We start from the raw sequence: 12,500 nt of genomic DNA, 5'->3' as shown, positions 1-12,500 counted from the left end.
GCAGCGTGTTCGAGCGCCCGGTCTACGGGACACCCTGCTTACTTCGAGGGCAACAAGCGCAACGCAAGGCTGCGATCTCGCGCACTTTGCGCACGGCTGGAGAAGCTTTGCTGGCCGGCTTTCGCTCCTCGTGTTTACCGTGCGTTAAAGTTGCGCGTCCGTGGCTCTCGCAGCTCTTGCGCGCCCGGTCGCAGAGAGGAGTACGCAACCTCGACCGCACTTTCCCTGCAGGCTTCCTTCCGACTCGAAGTCCTGCGGCGGTCTCAACGAGGTGCCACATCCTCAATGCAGTCGGTCGCCCCCGTTTCGGTTGGGCTCTGGCACGACGGTCGCCACCGTCTCGCCCTTGAGTGGCCGCTGTTGGCGCTCGCTGTGAGGTGTTCAGCGTGCTGTCCGTGTTGCCGACGCGGTCAAAACGAGTCGACGGCTCACGTTCCCTTGTGCGCCGAAGGCTCTCTTGATATGTGATCCGACCCTCAGACAGACGAAGCCAAGGGAAGACCCAAGGCCGCAATGTGCGTTCAAAGAATCAGTGCTCAGTGTGTCCTGCAATTCACACCAAGTCTCGCAGCTGGCTGCGTTCTTCATCGACCCGAGAACCGAGTGATCCACCGCTTAGAGTCGTGAAAAAGTGTTTGTTCAATTCCGTACAGTCAAAACCAAACGTTTCTGGCACTCGGCCAAACAGTGGCCAAGAAGGGCGCTTTTCAGCGCACGCTTGGACTCCAAAACTCTGCCGCGCCTTTTTCGGCTGCCGCAAATCGAGCAAACGGTGTGTTTCGGACGGCGTTTCGCTTCCGCTACTTGCGAGTGCTTTCGTGGTCCACCCCTCTATAAATACTCGGGAGGCGTCGAAGCCGGTTCTCCAAGCCGGACCCGTAGGTATCGTTGTGTGCTCGCTCTCATTGGCCCGCCTAACCAGAAAATGCCTGCGGTACACCCATTTGGATAAGAGTGCACGCAGATGCGGGCCTCGACGGCTACACATTTCCTCGGGCGGCCGCCTCCCGGCCTCCGTGGAGCGCGGGATGCACGGTCCCATCGACAAGCCTCTCCCGTTTTTACCGTGGCGTCGCGGTTCACCACGGCGGGCGGGTCGGTCTCCTCCGCATAAAAAGGGGGACCCCCGCTTTTTGTTCCACGAAATCGCACAAGCTTTTTTCGCATCCACGGTTTGCCACCGCACACCAAAATGCCGATCCGGCTGCCTACTTTAGCCAACAGGTGGAGCCAGGCGCGCCGTACTTGCGCGGCACTTCCCACGTCCACCGAAGTCGGTGCCAAGGACCACTTTCGGCGCCGGAGCCGCGTACGAGCCTACTCGAGGCGGAAGAACGAAGCCAGCAAGGGCCTGGCCGCAAGTGCGTTCAATTGTCGGGACGTCCAAGTCCCTCGTTCTTCCGTGCTTCCTCTTTCGGCAAGTCGTTGCGGCACCTTCCCAAAGCGCGCAGACCCGCTAATCGCGACGAGCGCGACGTGGCCGTGCCGCCTTTCCCTCGGCAGCAAGCAAAACGCCTGGCAACGTCGACGCTCCCCTAACCGCGATCTCGCACCGTGTTTCGTGTGGCGAATTCAAAAGCCGGCCGGCGCTGCTGCAACCATTACGGTCGGTACGCATACGCCGCGGAGGGCGGGACGGTCATCGGAGCGTGCGGTTCCTCCATCGAGTACTGCGCACCTCGGCCGTCGCATCGCCGTGCCATGACCGGCCGCGCGTCAACGCGAACCGGTGCCAGCGAGATCCCTCGCCTGCAAGAACCGACCGGCAGCCTCCGTCACCCGAGGACGCGGAGGCGCTTGCCGCGGACGGCGGGACGGTATGCACTGGTGCACAGCGGACCCGTCACATCGCCAGTTCCTTGACCGACCGCCGACGCTTGTGCCGTTCCTCTCGTACTTGGCAGTCGCCGCGCGATTGTCGGGTCTCGTTCTTGCACGCTCGAACGGTCGGGAGGGCACTCGGCTGGCGTTTCGGGAACGCGCAGCCTCGCCTTCTACCGACGTAACCACGACTCGCCGTTCGCGCTCCGCCGCTCCTGTTTACAGTACTAGGCGGTCCCGCAGCGGTCGGGTCGCGCATTTCGAGCGCTTCGAGCCACGGTGCAGTGGCGGGTCGAAAGCCGACCTATGAGTGCGTTGCGCCGTTTGTACCCGCGTCCGCCACCTGGCCGACCGTCCAAGGTCGCGGTGTTGGCGTCCGCTGGGCGCAACAATTTGTCACGGGGTGCCGCTCCACATTCAGGCAGCCCCGTGGGGAAAAGCCGACCCCGCGTCCAAACGGGGTCAGCGGCAGAAAGTGTCGGGCGCAGACGCAGCTGAGGCGCTCACCCTTCACAATCCGTTAATGATCCTTCCGCAGGTTCACCTACGGAAACCTTGTTACGACTTTTACTTCCTCTAAATGATCAAGTTTGGTCATCTTTCCAACAGACCGGCGCAACCGAAAGGCCGCGCCGGACATCGGTCCGAAGACCTCACTAAATCATTCAATCGGTAGTAGCGACGGGCGGTGTGTACAAAGGGCAGGGACGTAATCAACGCGAGCTTATGACTCGCGCTTACTGGGAATTCCTCGTTCAAGGGGAACAATTGCAAGCCCCTATCCCAATCACTCAGACAGGGATAAAGACACGCTGCTTCCTTCAGTGTAGCGCGCGTGCGGCCCCGGACATCTAAGGGCATCACAGACCTGTTATTGCTCTGTTTCGTGCGGCTAGGAGCCGCTTGTCCCTCTAAGAAGGTTGTAAGGTGCTGGGAACCCCGCACCTATTTAATAGGCTAGAGTCTCGTTCGTTATCGGAATTAACCAGACAAATCGCTCCACCAACTAAGAACGGCCATGCACCACCATCCACCGAATCAAGAAAGAGCTCTCAATCTGTCAATCCTCCCAGTGTCCGGGCCGGGTAAGTTTTCCCGTGTTGAGTCAAATTAAGCCGCAGGCTCCACTCCTGGTGGTGCCCTTCCGTCAATTCCTTTAAGTTTCAGCTTTGCAACCATACTTCCCCCGGAACCCAAACACTTTGGTTTCCCGGAAGCTGCCCGCCGAGTCATTTGAGTAACTCAGGCGGATCGCTGGTTGGCATCGTTTATGGTCAGAACTAGGGCGGTATCTGATCGCCTTCGAACCTCTGACTTTCGTTCTTGATCAATGAAAACATTCTTGGCAAATGCTTTCGCAGTAGTTCGTCTTGCGACGGTCCAAGAATTTCACCTCTAGCGCCGCAATACGAATGCCCCCGTCCGTCCCTCTTAATCATTACCTCGTATTCCAAAAACCAACAGAACAGAAACGAGGTCTTGTTCTATTATTCCATGCAAGTTTATTCAGGCGACTCGCCTGCGTTGAGCACTCTAATTTTTTCAAAGTAAAAGCACCGGCCATCTCGAGGCACACAATGAAGTGCACCAAGAAAGAACCGGCATGATGTTCAGTCCGAGCCGTCGCATCGGGTAGATGCACTACTCGTCTGGAACTGAGATCCAACTACGAGCTTTTTAACCGCAGCAGCTTTAGTATACGCTATTGGAGCTGGAATTACCGCGGCTGCTGGCACCAGACTTGCCCTCCAATTGATCCTCGTTAAAGGATTTAGAGTGTACTCATTTCAATTACGGGGCCTCAAAAGAGTCCCGTATTGTTATTTTTCGTCACTACCTCCCCGTGCCGGGAGTGGGTAATTTGCGCGCCTGCTGCCTTCCTTGGATGTGGTAGCCGTTTCTCAGGCTCCCTCTCCGGAATCGAACCCTGATTCTCCGTTACCCGTAACAACCATGGTAAGCAAGTAACCTACCATCGAAAGTTGATAAGGCAGACACTTGAAAGAAACGTCGCCGGCTCGTGGCCATGCGATCAGCACAAAGTTATCCAGAGTCACCACACAATACGGGCCGAAACCCGATCGATCTTGGTCTAATAAAAGCACCCGTTACCCAAAGGGCTCCAGGCTCACTGCATGTATTAGCTCTAAGAATTGCCACAGTTATCCAAGTAGGAAGAAACCGATCTAAGGAACCATAACTGATTTAATGAGCCATTCGCGGTTTCGCCTTATTTCGGCATGTACTTAGACATGCATGGCTTAATCTTTGAGACAAGCATTTGATTACTGGCAGGATCAACCAGGTTAATCGTTCGACTGCGCGTCCGTCCTCGCCCTCGGCGGGCCGGACGCAGTCTGTGTGCGGCGGAGGCCACCTTCAGGCGCCCCAACACGCTTATTTTGCACTCCGAGATGACGGCGTTCGAGCTCGCTACGGCACAACCTTCCCGAAAGACGAGTGGGAGCCGTGCGGCAAGAAGCACGTTCATGCTCGCTCTTTTTCGTTGCATCGACTCGGTCGCGCCGTGCGGGTTGCCAAGCCCGCTGCACTGTCGGTGGACCGGCCGGAACTAGCAACGGAGCCGAGACTGCAAAGCCGCCAGACGACGGGTCACGCCCGCGTCTTCGGCGCTTTCGCATCTGAATCGCCCGAGGACGACACGGAACACACCTCGATATCGTGGTAAAACGGCACCGTCCGACAACCAGCCCCTCTAACGCATCAAGCGGATGAGGCTGCAGACGACTGCCGTGGATTCCCCTGGAGCAGACCCGAGGACACGCTTGACGAGGCCGAAGCCGCCGCATATCAGACACCCGGTCGCTTTCGCGTACGCCGCTCACGAGAACCCCCACATAATAGCAGCGATAAGTACCCAGACCTCCTTGGGCCCTAATACGAGCGTACTCGAGAAAATTGTCACCGCGGGTGTGCCCCGATACGTGTGGCATGTTGAGCGTGCCACAAGTCTACGTCGCTCTCAAACCCGCCGAGGTCGTAGAATTTGCGACCCTACTCACGAAATTCCCACCGAGGATACGGCCGCAAACGTACCGCACCTTGGGTAGGCCACGAGTTTGTGCAACACTACGCTGACGGCACAGCACCGAGGTCGTGCGCGCACGCACGGGAAATTTCCGCCGCGGTTTCTGCCGAAAACGTGAGGCACCACGACTCTCCGCAAGTTCGCGTCGACTGCGAAAGACCGAAGTCGTGAACGACGTGTCCGCTACTCGCCGCCGACACGCTGGACACCAAACGTACAACGACTCGACGGCGTCGTAGAGGCCCACGACGCGGTTTTCCTTAACGACGTCTCGGCGTGGCACCGACAGGTTAGAAACGGCCCGACCAACGTTCCCTGTCCGCCGTTCGGCTCAGTCGAAGGGCTCGGCGACTTCGGCAACGCTGCGGAAGCCGCACGGTGACGCACGCCATGTCCCCATTTTTTTTTTTTCTTTCTGCGTCTGCCGGGGTGCCCCTATAATAGCAGCGATAAGCACCAGACCGCCGTGGGTCGCTCGCCCCGGCCTGACGTGGTTTTTCGTACTCCTGCGGCGGTCGCCGTCAAGCACGTCCAAATACGCTACTTTCGTGGGCGCATTCACGCTCTTTCGCTTCGCCGGAGTGCCAGCACTCACTCTGCCAAAAACGGCGAACATCCGAGCGGCGGTTCCCACTTTTGCGTCGGCGTCGCAAACCCCGCCCCGGCAGACGAGGTTTGCCGTACTCGTGCGACGGTGGCCGGCGGGCACGTCGAAAGACGCCGATATCGTGCGCGAATTGGCGCACCTTGGCTTCACCGGAGTGCCGCCACTGACTCCTCCAAAAACGGCGAAGATCCGAGCGGCGCTTCCCACTTTCGCATCGGCGTCCCGAACTCCGCCCCGGCTGACGCGGTTTACCGTACTCGTGCGACGGTCGCCGGCGAGCACGTGGAAAGACGCCGATATCGTGCCCGAATCGGCTCCGTTCGGCTTCGCCGGAGTGCCAGCACTGGCTCGGCGAAAGACGACGAACATCCGAGCGACGGTTCTCACTATTGCGTACGCGTCGCAAACCCCGCCCCGGCAGACGCACTTTGCCGTACTCGTGCGACGGTCGCCGGCAGAGCACGTAGAAAGACGCCGATATCGTGCCGGAATCGGCCCCGTTTGGGCTTCGCCGGGAGTGCCAGCACTCACTCGGCCACAAACGGCAGAACATCCGAGCGGCGGTTCCCACTTAGCCGTCGGCGTCCCCGAACTCCGCCCCGGCAGACGCGGTTGCCGAGCTCGTGCGACTAGCGACCGCGAAGCCGTCTCGCGACGCCGCTTTCCGTGCGCGGCTCCCACTGCGACCTGGGTCACCCGAGGTCGACGAGCAAAAAAGAATGTCGAAAAAATTTTTTTTTTTTTGCGTCTGCCGGGGTGCCCCTATAATAGAAGCGATAAGCACCCAGACCGCCATGGGTCGCTCGCCCCGGCTGACGTGGTTTTTCGTTTTCCTGCGGTGGTCGTCGTCAAGCACGTCCAAACACGCCACTTTCGTGGGCGCATTCGCGCTCTTTCGCTTCGCCGGAGTGCCAGCACTCACTCTGCCAATAAACGGCGAACATCCGAGCGGCGGTTCCCACTTTTGCGTCGGCGTCGCAAACCCCGCCCCGGCAGACGAGGTTTTGCCGTACTCGTGCGACGGTGGCCGGCGGGCACGTCGAAAGACGCCGATATCGTGCGCGAATTGGCGCACCTTGGCTTCACCGGAGTGCCGCCACTGACTCCTCCAAAAAACGGCGAAGATCCGAGCGGCGCTTCCCACTTTCGCATCGGGCGTCCCGAACTCCGCCCCGGCTGACGCGGTTTACCGTACTCGTGCGACGGTCGCCGGCGAGCACGTGGAAAGACGCCGATATCGTGCCCGAATCGGCTCCGTTCGGCTTCGCCGGATTGCCAGCACTGGCTCGGCGAAAGACGACGAACATCCGAGCGACGGTTCTCACTATTGCGTACGCGTCGCAAACCCCGCCCCGGCAGACGCACTTTGCCGTACTCGTGCGACGGTCGCCGGCGAGCACGTAGAAAGACGCCGATATCGTGCCGGAATCGGCCCCGTTTGGCTTCGCCGGAGTGCCAGCACTCACTCGGCCACAAACGGCGAACATCCGAGCGGCGGTTCCCACTTAGCCGTCGGCGTCCCGAACTCCGCCCCGGCAGACGCGGTTGCCGAGCTCGTGCGACTAGCGACCGCGAAGCCGTCTCGCGACGCCGCTTTCGTGCGCGGCCTCCCACTGCGACCTGGGTCACCCGAGGTCGACGAGCAAAAAAGAATGTCGAAAAAAAATTTTTTTTTTTTTTTGCGTCTGCCGGGGTGCCCCTATAATAGCAGCGATAAGCACCAGACCGCCATGGGTCCGCTCGCCCCGGCTGACGTGGTTTTTCGTTTTCCTGCGGTGGTCGTCGTCAAGCACGTCCAAACACGCCACTTTCGTGGGCGCATTCGCGCTCTTTCGCTTCGCCGAGTGCCAGCACTCACTCTGCCAAAAAACGGCGAACATCCGAGTGGCGGTTCCCACTTTTGCGTCGGCGTCGCCAACCCCGCCCCGGCATACGCGGTTTGCCGTACTCGTGCGGCGGTGGCCGGCGGGCACGTCGAAAGACACCGATATCGTGCGCGAGTCGATGCTTCTTGGTCTCGCAGGAGGGGCCGCCACTCACTCCTGCAAAAACGGCGAAGATCCGAGCGGCGCTTCCCACTTTTTCGTCGGCGTCGCAAACCTCGCCCCGGCAGACGCGCTTTGCCGTACTCGTGCGACGGTTCGCCGGCGAGCACGTCGAAATACGCCGATATCGTGCCCGAATCGGCCCCGTTTCGCTTCGCCGGAGTGCCAGCACTCGCTCGGCCAAAGACGACGAACATCCGAGCGACGGTTCCCACTATTGCGTACGCGTCGCGAACCCCGCCCCGGCAGACGCGGTTTGCCGTACTCGTGCGGCGGTGGCCGGCGGGCACGTCGAAAGACGCCGATATCGTGCACGAATTGGCGCTCCTTGGCTTCACCGGAGGTGCCAGCACTCACTCGGCCAAAAATCGGCGAACATCCGAGCAGCGGTACCCACTTAGCCGTCGGCATCCCGAACTCCGCGCCGGCTGACGCGGTTGCCGAGCTCGTGCGACTAGCGACCGCGAACGCGTCTCGCGACGCCGCTTTCGTGCGCGGCTCCCATTGCGACCTGGGTTACCCGAGCTCGACCAGCAAAAAAGAAGGTTCGAAAATTTTTTTTTTTTTTCTGCGTCTGCCGGGGTGCCCCTATAATAGCAGCGATAAGCACCCAGACCGCCGTGTGTCGCTCGCCCCGGCTGACGTGGTTTTTCGTACTCCTGCAGCGGTCGCCGTCACGCACGTCCAAATACGCCACTTTCGTGGGCGCATTCGCGCTCTTTCGCGTCGCCGGAGTGGCCAGCACTCACTTCTGCCAAAAACGGCCAACATCCGAGCGGCGGTTCCCACTTTTGCGTCGGCGTCGTAAACCCCGCCCCGGCAGACGCGGTTTGCCCTACTCGTGCGACGGTCGCCGGCGAGCGCGTCGAAAGACGCCGATATCGTGCGCTAATTGGCGTGCGCTAATTGGCGCTCCCTGGCTTCTCCGGAGTGCCGCCACTCACTCCTCCAAAAACGGCGAAGATCCGAGCGGCGTTCTCCACTTTCGCATCGGCGTCCCGAACTCCGCCCGGGCTGACGCGGTTTACCGTACTCGTGCGACGGTCGCCGGCGGGCACGTCGAAAGACGCCGATATCGTGCCGTAATCGGCCCCGTTTGGCTTCGCCCGTGTGCCAGCACTCACTCGGCCAAAAACGGCGAACATCCGAGCAGCGTTTCCCACTTTCGCATCGGCGTCCCGAAGCCCGCCCCGGCAGACGCGGTTTGCCCTACTCGAGCGACGGTCGCCGGCGATCACGTCGAAAGGCGCCGAATTCGTGCACGAATCGATGCTTCTTGGTCTCGCAGGAGGGCCGCCACTCACTCCTGCAAAAACGGCGAAGATCCGAGTTGCGCTTCCCACTTTTTCGTCGGCGTCCCGAACTACGCCCCGGCTGACGCGGTTTACCGTACTCGTGCGACGGTCGCCGGCGGGCACTTCAAAATACGCCGATTTCGTGGGCGCATTCACGCTGTTTCGCTTCCCCGGAGTGCCAACACTCACTCTGCCGAAAGCGGCGATCATCCGAGCGGCGGTTCCCACTTTTGCGTCGGCTTCGCAAACGGCGCCCCGGCAGACGCGCTCGTGCGACGTACTCGTGCGACGGTCGCCGGCGAGCACGTCGAAAGACGCCGATATCGTGCTCGAATCGACCCCGTTTCGCTTCGCCGGAGTGCTGCCAGTCACGGCGCAGAAAACGGCGAACAAGTGTTTTTTTTTTTTTTTTTTCCTAGAATTTGTGTTATAGAAGGCACATTTGATATCGGACGATAATTTTCAACTTTATCACGCGCACCGATTTTCGTGTAGAGGTTTGCAAGTTTATGGGAATTTCTCCACTTGGAATAATGCGATTTAGTAGTACTACGAGAACTTCATGGATGTACTCAAGGGTACGGGGCAAGTCAGTTACGTCAACACCTGCAGATTTTTTACACTTCAAACTGAAAATTGTTGGTTGTGAGTCCTCGTGTGATATTAAAGGCCGATTCGCTAACACATAGAACAAAGAAAGAAAGGAAGAAAAAACGCCCGCGCTCGCTCAAGAAACCTGGGTTCGCAACAAGTGGCAACAACAAGCAACCGAGCGAGTGCGCCAAAACCCGTGGCGGCCGAACAAACGCGAAGTCCCAACCGCGTCAGCCGGGGCGGCACGGGACAGGAAAAATCACTTCAGCCGGGGCGGCGGGGCACCGAATAAACCTCGTCACCTCGTCGCAGGATAAAAGAGGAAACAAAAAGTCTAAACAGCGTCTGCTGGAGCGAATGCGTAATAAAACAACAACAACAACAAAAAAAAAAAACACCCGCGCTCAAGAAGTCTGCAATCACCACAAAAGGCGACTGTGACCGAGCAGCGTCAGCCGGGGCCGTGCGGAAACGGAAAAACCGCGACTACCGGGGCGTCGAGGCACCGAAAAATCCACTTCAGCCGCGGCGAAAAAAAAAAACAAAAAGAAAGACGGAGGGGGGGGGGGGAACCACGTCTGCCGGGGCGAAGGAAAAAAAAAAAACGCGTCTGCCGGGGCGAGCCCGGGTGCGGCACCACCGGGAAAACTGTGGCAAACAGACATGGCGATCGAGTGAGTGGGCCGCCAGCCAGGCTCAGCCAAAAAGTGCAAAGTCCGAACTGCGTCAGCCGGGGCGGCAAAAACCACGTCAGCCGGGGCGGCGCAAAAAACCGCGTCTGCCGGGGCGGCACGAAACCGCGTCAGCCGGGGCGGCGCGAAAACTGCGTCAGCCGGGGCGAAAGAAAAAAAAAAAAAAACGCGTCTGCCGGGGCGAGCCCGGGTGCGGCACCACCGGGAAAACTGTGGCAAACAGACATGGCGATCGAGTGAGTGGGCCGCCAGCCAGGCACAGCCGAAAAGTGCAAAGTCCGAACCGTGTCAGCCGGGGCGGCAAAAAACCGCGTCAGCCGGGGCGGCGCAAAAAACCGCGTCTGCCGGGGCGGCACGAAACCGCGTCTGCCGGGGCGGCGCGAAAACTGCGTCAGCCGGGGCGAGCCCGGGTGCGGCACCACCGGGAAAACTGTGGCAAACAGACATGGCGATCGAGTGAGTGGGCCGCCAGCCAGGCTCAGCCAAAAAGTGCCAAGTCCGAACTGCGTCAGCCGGGGCGGCAAAAAACCGCGTCAGCCGGGGCGGCGCAAAAAACCGCGTCTGCCGGGGCGGCGCGAAAACCGCGTCTGCCGGGGCGGCGCGAAAACTGCGTCAGCCGGGGCGAAAGAAAAAAAAAAACGCGTCTGCCGGGGCGAGCCCGGGTGCGGCACCACCGGGAAAACTGTGGCAAACAGACATGGCGATCGAGTGAGTGGGCCGCCAGCAAGGCTCAGCCAAAAAGTGCTAAGTCCGAACTGCGTCAGCTGGGGCGGCAAAAAACCGCGTCTGCCGGGGCGGCACGAAACCGCGTCAGCCGGGGCGGCGCGAAAACCGCGTCTGCCGGGGCGGCACGAAACCGCGTCAGCCGGGGCGGCGCGAAAACTGCGTCAGCCGGGGCGAGCCCGGGTGCGGCACCACCGGGAAAACTGTGGCAAACAGACATGGCGATCGAGTGAGTGGGCCGCCAGCCAGGCACAGCCGAAAAGTGCTAAGTCCGAACTGCGTCAGCCGGGGCGGCAAAAACCGCGTCAGCCGGGGCGGCGCGAAAACCGCGTCTGCCGGGGCGGCACGAAACCGCGTCAGCCGGGGCGGCGCGAAAACTGCGTCAGCCGGGGCGAGCCCGGGTGCGGCACCACCGGGAAAACTGTGGCTAACAGACATGGCGATCGAGTGAGTGGGCCACCAGCCAGGCTCAGCCAAAAAGTGCTAAGTCCGAACTGCGTCAGCCGGGGCGGCAAAAACCGCGTCAGCCGGGGCGGCGCAAAAAACCGCGTCTGCCGGGGCGGCACGAAACCGCGTCAGCCGGGGCGGCGCGAAAACTGCGTCAGCCGGGGCGAAAGAAAAAAAAAAAACGCGTCTGCCGGGGCGAGCCCGGGTGCGGCACCACCGGGAAAACTGTGGCAAACAGACATGGCGATCGAGTGAGTGGGCCGCCAGCCAGGCACAGCCGAAAAGTGCCAAGTCCGAACTGCGTCAGCCGGGGCGGCAAAAAACCGCGTCAGCCGGGGCGGCGCAAAAAACCGCGTCTGCCGGGGCGGCACGAAACCGCGTCAGCCGGGGCGGCGCGAAAACTGCGTCAGCCGGGGCGAGCCCGGGTGCGGCACCACCGGGAAAACTGTGGCAAACAGACATGGCGATCGATGTGAGTGGGCCGCCAGCCAGGCTCAGCCAAAAAGTGCCAAGTCCGAACTGCGTCAGCCGGGGCGGCGCAAAAAACCGCGTCTGCCGGGGCGGCGCGAAAACCGCGTCTGCCGGGGCGGCGCGAAAACTGCGTCAGCCGGGGCGAAAGAAAAAAAAAACGCGTCTGCCGGGGCGGCAAAAAACCGCGTCTGCCGGGGCGGCACGAAACCGCGTCAGCCGGGGCGGCGCGAAAACCGCGTCTGCCGGGGCGGCACGAAACCGCGTCAGCCGGGGCGAGCCCGGGTGCGGCACCACCGGGAAAACTGTGGCAAACAGACATGGCGATCGAGTGAGTGGGCCGCCAGCCAGGCACAGCCGAAAAGTGCTAAGTCCGAACTGCGTCAGCCGGGGCGGCAAAAACCGCGTCAGCCGGGGCGGCGCAAAAACCGCGTCTGCCGGGGCGAATGCAAAAAAAACAAAGAAAAAAGCCCGCGCTTAATCAAAAGAAAACAAAGAAAAAAGCTTGCGCTTAATCAAAAGAAAACAAACAAAAAAAGTTCGCGCTTAAGCCTGGCGGTGGAACCACCGGGGCAAACAGACCTGGCGATCGAGTGAGTGGGCCGCCAGCCGGGGTGAGCCAAAAAGTGCAAAGTCGGAACCGCGTCAGCCGGGGCGGCGCGAAAACCGCGTCAGCCGGGGCGGCGCAAAAACTGCGTCAGCCGGGGCGGCACGGAAAAACGAAAACCGCGTCAGCCGGGGCGGCACGGAAAAACGAAA

At 60.7% G+C, this 12,500-nt stretch overlaps 2 non-coding genes across 2 annotated transcripts; both read right to left on the bottom strand.

Annotated features, from left to right (window-relative positions):
• Window positions 1-470: 470 nt before the first annotated feature.
• LOC142795054 (5.8S ribosomal RNA) lies at window positions 471-623 on the bottom strand. The gene has a single exon (XR_012892724.1). It is a non-coding gene; the product is annotated as a 5.8S ribosomal RNA (ribosomal RNA).
• A 1,719-nt stretch (window positions 624-2,342) lies between these two features.
• On the bottom strand, window positions 2,343-4,129 carry LOC142795058 (small subunit ribosomal RNA). Its single transcript, XR_012892727.1, has one exon. It is a non-coding gene; the product is annotated as a small subunit ribosomal RNA (ribosomal RNA).
• Window positions 4,130-12,500: the final 8,371 nt, after the last annotated feature.

This window comes from Rhipicephalus microplus, unplaced genomic scaffold (genome assembly GCF_043290135.1).
Source record: "Rhipicephalus microplus isolate Deutch F79 unplaced genomic scaffold, USDA_Rmic scaffold_537, whole genome shotgun sequence".
In the NCBI taxonomy this organism is placed as follows: Eukaryota; Metazoa; Arthropoda; class Arachnida; order Ixodida; family Ixodidae; genus Rhipicephalus; species Rhipicephalus microplus.
This window is presented reverse-complemented; position numbering and strand designations above follow the sequence as displayed.